Source organism: Anastrepha obliqua, unplaced genomic scaffold, assembly GCF_027943255.1.
Source record: "Anastrepha obliqua isolate idAnaObli1 unplaced genomic scaffold, idAnaObli1_1.0 ptg000012l, whole genome shotgun sequence".
NCBI lineage: Eukaryota > Metazoa > Arthropoda > Insecta > Diptera > Tephritidae > Anastrepha > Anastrepha obliqua.
Window position 1 is genome coordinate 7,163,901 of NW_026562179.1, and position 11,099 is coordinate 7,174,999.

The window sequence follows — 11,099 nt, forward strand, 5'->3', positions numbered from 1 at the left end:
ATCTATATGTGGACAGACTCCTCAATTGTTTTACATTGGCTTTCAGCCTTCCCAAGGCGGTGGTCAGTGTACGTGGCAAACAGAACATCTGAAATTTTAACATCTTATACAAGATCTCAGTGGAATCATGTTAGGTCTGCAGACAATCCAGCGGATCCTGGGTCACGAGGGGTCTTGCCTTTAGAGTTGAAATCCTTAACTATCTGGTGGAACGGTCCAAGTTGGCTTGCTAAGGCAAAACAGTTTTGGCCACAAACACATTCGCTAGTGAATATACCTCAAACAACTTGGAAGAGCGTAAGAATAAAATTCAACGTATTACTAAACTTTTTCTTATATCAACAGAACATCATGTCGTCCTTGGCTCCTTGTTACAACACATGTCTATCTGGTCTCGATTGGTGCGTGCCGCAGCCTATTGCTTGAGATTCATAGGTTCCTTACGGAAACAAAAATTTAGCTCATTTATGAGTTCCAATGAATTGCAAGATGCTACTAACTTTATAATTCGTGCTGTGCAAGAGGAGTTGTTTGCAGCTGAAATTTCTGCATTGAAAGATCACAGAGCAGTCGCAAGTAAAAGTAAGCTTTCAAGCCTCACACCATTTTTAGACAGCGCTGGAGTACTGAGAGTGGGAGGTCGTATAGGAAACTCATCAGCGACATTCAGCATTAAACATCCCGTAATATTATCAGCGAAGCATATAGTCACCGAAATGATTGTTAAATATATGCACTTAACGCATCTACATGTCGGCGTGAATCACTTGATTTTTATAATAAGGCAGCAGTATTGGATTCTGGGTGCACGCAACATCGCACGACGTATTGTGCACGATTGTATTACCTGCTTCAAGTTACGAAGAACTAAGCAACATCAATTGATGGCTGACTTACCCATGGAGCGAGTACGGTTTCAGCGAGCTTTCAGTAAAGTGGATTGTGATTATGCAGGACCTTTTCTTCTTAAAGTAGAGATTGGCAAGATACCTCGACGGGTAAAGGGCTACATTGCGTTGTTCGTTTGCTTCATAACAAAGGCTATTCATCTAGAGTTAGTCGGAGACTTAACGACCCAATCATACATCGGCGCTTTAGATCGATTTATATCACGCCGTGGCAAACCGATGGAGATATGGTCAAATAATGCGACTAACTTTTTGGGAGCCTCGACGAAATCCACTATATCGTGAGCAAACAGAATAACAGTCCCGACATAGCTGATTATTTTGCGCGCAATAATATTTCTTGGCATTTTATACCACCATCCTCACCCCATTTCGGTGGCCTCTGGGAAAGTGGCGTCAAATCAGTCAAAACCCATCTAAAGCGCGTAATTGGCCAGACTGTTTTAACTTATGAACGATTTTATACGTTACTCACTCGAATTGAGGCAGTTCTTAATTCCAGGCCGATGTGTCCCAGTAACGATGGGGAAATTGATGCACTTACTCCAGCTCATTTTTTAATCGGTCATCCATTCACCGCAAGAACTGAGGCGCCTGTCGATCCTGCTGTAAATACAAGTCCCTTGAAGCAGTGGGACAAAGTGAAACATATGGCACAGGGTTTTTGGAATAGATGGCACTCTGAGTATCTCACGAGTTTACAACAAAGACATAAATGGCGAAAAGATGAGCGGAATTTCAAACTAGGAGACATTGTTATTCTCAGAGAGGCAAATGTACCGCAGTCACAGTGGGTGCTCGCAAAAGTCATTAAACTACATCCCAGCGCAGATAACAAGATCAGAGTCGTGACGGTGAAAACATCAAAGGGAGAGTACATGCGACCCATTCATAAACTGGCCCTGCTTCCAATCTCAGTAGGACCGGAGTCCTCCAGCGGAGGGGAGAATGTACAGTAACCACGCGTCACACCCTTTACCTTTATGTGCATGTAACCACGCGCCACACCCTTTACCTCTATGTGCATGTAACCACGCGCCACATCCTTTACCTTTATGTGCATTTATGTATTAAAAACCGGTTTAGTGTACATAGAGAAAAATATCACGCCACTTATTACAGCTATTTGAGGCTGCGTATGCGTTGAGGCTAGCGATGTATTTCAATCGAAGTTGGACAGCATAAGTGCGCAGGACAAATTGCTGCTTGGTCTCGCAAAAAATCATACTGGTGTTTTTTTAATAAAATTAACTTTGTTTCGATTCCGTTACACTGCCCATCAACTTTTACGTTATTTTCTTTGCTGCTTAAAGTGCAATCAGGTTAAAAGACGCCTCGGGAGACAATTTCTCAAGGGCATGACAGCATTTTTTGGCAGTTGGCATCGTATTTCTCTGAATTATGGACAGATCTCTCTACCCGCAGACTGGACTTTGAGTGTCGTGCCAGGACAATAGTTCTAAGTAGGCAGAATTGGAATAAGGTCTTCAAGTCTTCAATAACGGCTCCAAGATGGAATCGGAAGTCAGAGCAGGGGTTTTCTCTAAATCAGCCAATTTATATATTTCCTTTAAATCGCCGAATACTACTAGGGGTTTTCAGGCAGAAGTCTTTGCGATCCTTCAGGCATGGAAATGCTTAGGAAACGCTGGAGCGATTGAGATATTAACTGTTTTTTCCGACAGTCAAGCTGCTCTGAAGTCGCCATGGGGGAGATCCAAACTAGTCAACTCTTGTAAGGAAGATATCAAATCTCTTGGGACTCTGAGGACTCTGAAAGCTCTCAAGATACGATTCTTAAACTTGTAGCTATATTTAATGGATGAGCGGTTCACACGGGTAACAGCTCGGTTTACCATTTATCCCCAATTGCAGAAGTTGTGGGCACCTTGCAGGGAATAAGACTGTTGGCCATTTTCCCTGTATATGTCCGGGTTTGGAAGCTGGACGATTAAGGTCACTGGGTGATTCTTTCTTCAACAGCCTCGGGTATGCGCCAACTTAAGTCCCATCAATCTTCTCCATTACAGCTGTGGCTGGCTGTAGATATCTGACTGTTGGAGGTCTCGTAATGGTATCAAAATGGCTCTTTAGTTCTACTTGAGAAGTTCCAGAGTGGTACTTCCACCATTTCACCTACCTACAGTATTGATGATGTTATCAACAAATGAAAGCGAGAGGACTTATCTTCTTACTTTCAAAGACTTAAGATTAATTAAAACTAAACGAGGCTGATATATAGGAATTGGTTCAACAAGGCTCAATGAATGTAAGGCGGGCTTAAGAAAATTTTTTTGGATCCGTTCAATCCTGTCTATGTAGATTTTATGACTCGGTATTCAGATGAAAGTAGCATATTCCAAATTGGAAAGAACGAAAGACGAACAAATGATGTATATTAATTTAAGAGTGTAATGGTTAGAGAATTTGCAACTATTTCCCTCACAAATCCTAATACCCGGTAACGTTTCGAAATAATATGACTTATATTTAATCAATTAAATGAAAAGTTACTTGAAAAAAAAAAATTCGCGAAGATCTTTAATTCGATTGAAACTTTCTAACAAAGATTGAGAAATATTTTAGACGGCGGTAAGACATTGTAAGTTTTCGAACAAGTGACTTTAAAGTACAATTGAAAGCCGAGATCTAACACACCATACCTTCAATGCTTTCGAAATATTTGAATATACTTTTGAATTATCAGCATGGATAAAAAATGGCGGGAAACGAAAGCATTATAAAATAAAGCGGTCTTAGTATACTACTTTGGGGTATACCCCAAGAAGTGAGGTGAAGAATGATTCAGAAGAAATGCCGCCAATTCTTCCAAGGCAATTTCTTTCATATCTTCTTCTCTTCTTAATTGGCGCGATAACCGCTTACGCGATTTTGGCCGAGATTTACAAAGCGCGCCAGTCGTTTCTTTCTCGTGCTAACCGGCGCCAATTGGACACACCAAGTGAAGCCAAGTCCTTCTCCATCTGATCTTTCCAACGCAGAGGAGGCCTTCCTCTTCCTCTGCTACCACCAGCTGGTACCGCATCGAATACTTACAAAGCCGGAGCGTTTGTATCCATTCGGACGACATGACCCAGCCAACGAAGCCGCTGGATCTTTATTCGCTGCGCTATGTCTATGTCGTCGTAAAGCTCATACAGCTCATCGTTCCATCGTCTACGATATTCGCCGTTGCCAATGTGCAAAGGTCCAAAAATCTTGCGCAGAATCTTTCTCTCGAACACTCCAAGCGTCGCTTCATCGGATGTTGTCATCGTTCAAGCTTCTGCGCCATACGTTAGGACGGGCATGATGAGAGTCTTGTAGAGTGTTAGTTTTGTTCGTCGAGAGAGGACTTTACTGCTCAATTGCCTACTTAGTCTAAAGTAGCACTTGTTGGCAAGAGAGATTCTACGTTGGATTTCAAGGCTGACATTGTTATCGGTGTTAATGCTGGTTTCTAAATACACGAAGTCTTTTACAACCTCAAAATTATAACTGTCAACAGTGACGTGGGTGCCGATACGCGAGTGCGCCGACTGTTTGTTTGAAGACAGGAGGTACTTCGTTTTGTCCTCGTTCACCACCAAACCCATTCGTTTTGCCTCTTTATCCAGTTTGGAGAAGGCTGAACTAACAGCGCGGTTGTTAAGGCCGATGATATCAATATCATCGGCATACGCCAGCAATTGTACGCTCTTATAAAAAATTGTGCCTGAGCGATTGAGTTCTGCGGCTCGTAAGATGCTCTCCAACATCAGGTTAAAGAAGTCACACGACAGCGAGTCACCCTGTCTGAAACCTCGTTTGGTATCAAACGGCTCGGAGAGGTCCTTCCCAATTCTGACGGCGCTGCTGGTGTTGAGCAACGTCAACGTCATCTTACATAGGCGTATTAGTTTTGAGGGGATACCAAATTCAGACATAGCGGCATACAGGTAACTCCTTTCCGTACTGTCGAATGCAGCTTTGAAGTCGACGAAAAGATGGTGTTTGTCGATTCTCCTTTCATGGGCCTTTTCCAAGATTTGGCGTATTGTGAATATTTGGTCGTTGGTAGACTTTCCAGGTCTGAAGCCACACTGATAAGGTCCAATCAGTTGGTTGACGGTGGGTTTCAGCCTTTCACACAATACGCTCGCTAGAACCTTATAGGCGATATTTAGAAGACTAATCCCGCGGTAATTGGCACAAATTGCAGGATCGCCCTTCTTATGGATTGGGCAGAGCACACTTAAATTCCAATCGGCAGGCATGCTTTCATCCGACCATATTTTGCATAGAAGCTGATGCATGCACCTAACCAGCTCCTCGCCGCCATGTTTGAATAGCTTAGCCGGCAGTCCGTCGGCGCCCCCGCCGCTTTGTTGTTCTTTAGCCGTGATATTGCTATTCTCACCTCGTCATGGTCGGGTAGCGGAACATCAATTCCGCCGTCAACGATTGGGGTTTCGGGATCTTCACATTCTCTATGACATGCGCAGCCGTCACCGTTTAACAGGTTCGAGAAGTGTTCCCTCCATAATTTAAGATTGCTCTGTACGTCTGTCAGCAGTTTACCGTCTTTGTTCTTACAGGACAACGTCCCGATCTTAAAACCTTCTGTAAGCCGCCGAACTTTCTGGTAAAATTTTCGGGCGTTGTTCCTATTGGCCAGCATCTCAAGCTCATCGCACTCACGTATTTCGGCCTCTCGTTTCTTCTGTCGGATAATATTTCTCTCTTCCTTTTTCAGCTCTCTGTAGCGATCTCACATGGCTCGCGTTGCGCCCGATCGCAGCGTGGCTCTATAGGCGGCATCCTTTCTTTCTGCGGCAGCATGACATTCCTCGTCGTACCAATTGTTTTTTCGGGCTCGCCGGAATCCGATTTCTTCTTCGGCGGCGGTACGTAGGGAACGAGAAATGTTGCTCCATTGCTCGCGCATGCCGGTTTGTTGGCCTGTGCTCTCCGAGAGCAGGAGTGAGAGTCGAGTGGCGAATCTTCTGGCTGTCTGTTGTGATTGCAGCTTTTCTATGTCGAACATTCTTTGCGTAGGTAGATGTACGTTTTTTGCTGCACAGAGGCAGGTGCGCAGCTTGGCTGCAACAAGGTAATGATCCGAGTCGATGTTGGGTCCTCGGATCGTGCGTACATCTAATACACTAGAAGCGTGTCTTCCATCTATCACAACATGATCGATCTGGTTTCGCGTTTTTCGATCAGGAGACAGCCAGGTAGCTTGGTGTATCTTTTCATGCTGGAATCTGGTGCTGCAGACTACCATGTTTCGGGCCCCGGTGAAGTCGATCAGCCTCTGTCCGTTACCGGATGTTTCGTTGTGCAGGCTGAATTTTCCGACTGTGGGACCAAAAATTCCCTCCTTGCCCACCCTGGCGTTGAAGTCGCCCAGCACGATTTTTATGTCGTGGCGGGGGCAGCGCTCATAGGAACGTTCCAAGCGCTCATAGAAGGAATCTTTGGTCGCATCGTCCTTCTCTTCCGTCGGGGCGTGGGCGCAAATTAGAGAGATGTTAAAAAAACGGACTTTGATGCGGATTATTGCGAGACGCTCGTCCACCGGAGTGAACGACAGTACTTGGCGACGAAGTCTGTCTCCCACAACAAATCCGACACCGAATTTGCGCTCCTTTACATGGCAGCTGTAGTAGACGTCGCAAGGTCCTATGGTTTTCTTACTTTGCCCCGTCCATCGCATCTCTTGGATGGCAGTGATGTCAGCCTTTACTCTCATGAGGACATCAACCAGCCGAGCAGAGGCCCCTTCCCCATTAAGGGACCGGACATTCCAGGTGCATGCCCTCAAATCATATTCCTTATTTCGTTTGCAGGGGTCGTCATCAGTAAAGGCAGTTCTCATCCGAGGCTTTGCAATTCTTTTCATTGGGGGGGATTTTTAAGTGGCGGGTCCCAAACCCAGCGCACAACCAGCTATCCTGGAATGCTTCGCCTTCTCACGTTAGCTCACTCCCGAACGGGTGTTCGGAAGCTACCCAGAGGATACGTGGGCTAATCCCGGCCGTTGTGAGCTGCTTGAACCATATGTAGAAGAATCGTCAGTGAATGGCGATCAGAAACTTTCCCCACTTGCGTGGACTTCTACACATGGAACCATCCTCCGATTTTTTTCACATAAGTATATCTAAATTCAATTTAGAAACAAAGAATGGAAACCCATATAAGACAACTTAATGCGAAACTTGATCACAAGCTTTAGAGAAATTAGTACAGAAGCAATCAATCTGAAACCCAAAATGTGGATCCATTAAAAACAAATAATACGAATAACTCAGTAGATAGCTCAGATATAGGTCTATAATTACAAACATCATTCTTAATGCCACCTTTTTGAATTGGGCTAATCGAGATAAATTTGGAATAATTTATGAAAATTCCGGAAGATAATGACAAATTCAAAAATTATTTGTAAAGGCATAATTAAAGCGGGGCAATATTTCAATAAAAAACTGAAAGCCCATCAATATCGATTTTCACAGACGCTTTAAATTTGTTAATGTCAGTAATAATATCATCAGTGGAAAGGCTTGAAATCTTTTTCTAAAGCTGGGTTAGCTTGAATAAAAATAAATTTAATTGTGAAATACTTTAAATCCACTTTTATTTGGCGAATTAAAAACTTTCCTGTGAATCGAATGTCGCAGAAACAAAGACAATTGGAGTGTTCACAGTTTGTTCCAAATTGTGTCTGAAAATATACAGTATGTCAAGAATGAGTTTTGACATAGAAAATAAATTTAATTTTTCGACTTCAATAGAGAAAATATCACTATTTATTTATCTTTGTCTTCTTTTTTGTACTGATAAAACAACATGGAATTTTTTGGAAATACAACAACTAAATCAACTATTTCGACACTGCTTTTTAAATTTATTTAGAATGTGTCGCGCGATTAACTTTGAATTACTGTTATATCTGCTTTGAAATGATCGCTTTGATGCATTCGTTTTATCATTCAGTGAAACATTTTTGCTATATTCGAACTTCAAATTTAAATAGTGGGTGAGTCCCCGGCATTGCTTGACTATCCAACAAGGAAAAAAAAAATATGATCGCCAGATGCCGCAAAATATGCCACCTCCAGGAGGTAGAAAACATAATGAGATCCACGCACTACTATTTAAAGTGCAAGAGTTGGAAAAATTATGCTATTTTCTGCAGGAAGAAAATAAAGCCCATACAAGCGAATTAAATAATATAAACACAACAAATGAAAAAACAGTTGTGCCCAACACCACTGAAGTTGTATACCATACTGATGAAGAGGAATTTCAAAAAGAAATTGGATGGGTTCACAATTTATCTAAAAGAGCAAGTAAGAAAAGAAAATTGGAATCATCGCCAGAAGCCAACCCACCATTTTCGAAAGACACTTCAAGATAATACAAGTAACGATTTTTTATTAAATCAATTGAAAAAGATTAAATTAACGTTAAAAATAGTAGTAATTATAGAAAAATTACAAAATTGGTTACCGATTTAATATTACCATGGCACTCTTACGAAAACAAGCAAATAGACAAATAAGAGTAGGGGTCAAAGACGTCCAGCACTCTTACTCGTATCACCCAGAAGATATTATTGCAGACTTGAAAAGTCAAGGCTTAAAAGCTGCAAATGCATATAAAAAGCTAAAGCGAAAAACTAAAGAGCCCCTAAACCAGTTTACATTATGCTTTGAACCAGATGAAGATTGCTCATCATCAATAATGCAAGAGGAAGTAGTGTCATTATCATAAAAAAAAAACAATTGAACAACATCAAGAACAAAAAGTTAACACACCACATCAGTTGGAATTAAATTTAGTAGTCATGATCTGACAGTTACTGCTCTACATATATAGCACACCAAGACACAACATAAAGTTCACAGACTACTCTCGGCTATTCAACAAACACAAAGGAAGATTCATTATTAGTGGCGATTTTAACGCGAAACATGTGATCTGGGAATCACGGTTAACAACAACTAAAGGTCGGGAATTTTGGAAAGCAACACAATAATGCGGATGTGAAATATTTTCAACAGGTTATCCTACTTACTGGCCATCAGACCTTAATAAGACTCCAGATCTGATTGATTTCTTTATGCTAAAGCAAATTTCATCTTCTTTATATATAAAAATGAGTGTTTGTCTGTATGTCCTCGATGAACTCAAAAACTACTGACCGATTATTATAAAAATTAGTATATATATGCATTTTTCTACGGGGAAGGTTTGTAGAATATGCTCATTGATGCCACGTGCCACCAGGTGGCGCTACAGAGTAGCAACTTCTGCCCCGTTCAACCGATGGTCATAAAAATTAGTATGACCATGTATTTTTAACACAGAGGAAACGAATATGACATGTTCATAGATGTAACATAGATTTTGATTGAAGACATATGTTTGACAATCGCTAACAAGGCTCTGGTGCAACTGGGAATGCCTGCTTCAAACCGACCTGCAAACAATCTTTTCGATCGTGATTTGCAACAAGAAACATACTATGATTCTGATGAACTGGCAACATTCGTTCTTCAGCAGTTGATTCCAGAACAACGCATTGCGCTTGACAGAATTATGCGTGCAATCACATATCAAAACGGTGGACTGTTTTTCATAGATGCGCCCGGTGGTACAGGCAAGACTTTTCTTCTTTCACTCATTTTGGCAACCATACGATCACTGCCCATTATACCACGTTCAACACCCGCTGATGAACTTAGTGCATATCTTAAATCATCAGTTCTATGGCGTCATTTACAGAAATTCACTTTGAAAACTAACATACGTGTACAACTACAACGGGAAGCATCGGCTGGAAATTTTGCAAACCAATTATTGGATATTGGAAATGGGCGAATGGAAATTGATGAATCTACACAATGTATCACCCTGTCAGCAAACTTCTATAAGATCACAGAAAGCATCGACGAATTGGTGCAAACAGCTTTCCCAAACATTGCACAAAACTACAAAAACCATCAGTGGCTCAGTACGCGTGCTATATTAGCAGCCAACAACATCGAAGTCAATACCATCAACTTCACCATTCAGCATGGAATACCCTCTGTGGAGAATCAAGACGAGGTTGTCAACTATCGAACTGAATTTTTGAATTCGTGGCAACGCGTACAGCTAGTACAACATAAAAATTCTTGACGCATAGACCTTAATTCCGACCATGCGCCAATATTTGTGACACTTGATGATGAAACCAGAATCACTGAAAACAGCTCAAATCTCTCAAACAAACTCACAGATTGGGAATTTCTCAAAAGCAAACTGGACATCTATATAAGTAGTTCAAAAAAAATCAGCAATGTCGACGAAATGGAAGACACAACAGCTAAGCTTGATAACACAGATTCAACAAGCTACATGGTTGAGTACTCCATTCTTCTTCGTCTTTATTTGCGCGATAACCGCTTACGCGATTTTGGCCGAGTTTAACAAAGCGCCCCAGTCGTTTCTTCCTCGTGCTAACCGGCGCCAATTTGACATACCAAGTGAAGCCAAGTCCTTCTCCATCTGATCTTTCCAACGCAGAGGAGGGCTTCCTCTTCCTCTACTACCACCAGCTGGTACCGCATCGAATACTTTCAGAACCGGAGCGTTTGTATCCATTCGGACGACATGACCCAGCCAACGTAGCCTCTGCATCTTTATTCGCTGCGCTATGTCTATGTCTTCGTAAAGCTCATACAGCTCATCGTTCCATCGTCTGCGATATTCACCGTTGCCAACGTGCAAAGGTCCAAAAACCTTCCTCAATCGTCCAAGCTTCTGCGCCATACGTTAGGACGGGCATGATGAGAGTCTTGTAGAATTTTGTTCTTCGAGAGAGGATTTTATTGCTCAGTTGCCTACTTAGTCTAAAGTAGCACTTGTTGGCAAGAGAGATTCTACGTTGGATTTCAAGGCTGACATTGTTATCGGTGTTAATGCTGGTTCCTAAGTATACGAAGTGTCAACAGTGACGTGGGTGCCGATATGCTAGTGCGCCGACTGTTTGTTTAATGACAGGAGGTACTTCGTTTTGTCCTCGTTTACCACCAGACCCATTCGCTTTGCCTCTTTATCCAGTTTGGAGAAGGCAGAACTAACAGCGCGGTTGTTAAGACCGATGATATTTATATCAGCAGCATACGCCAACAATTGTGCGCTCTTATAAAATATTGTGCC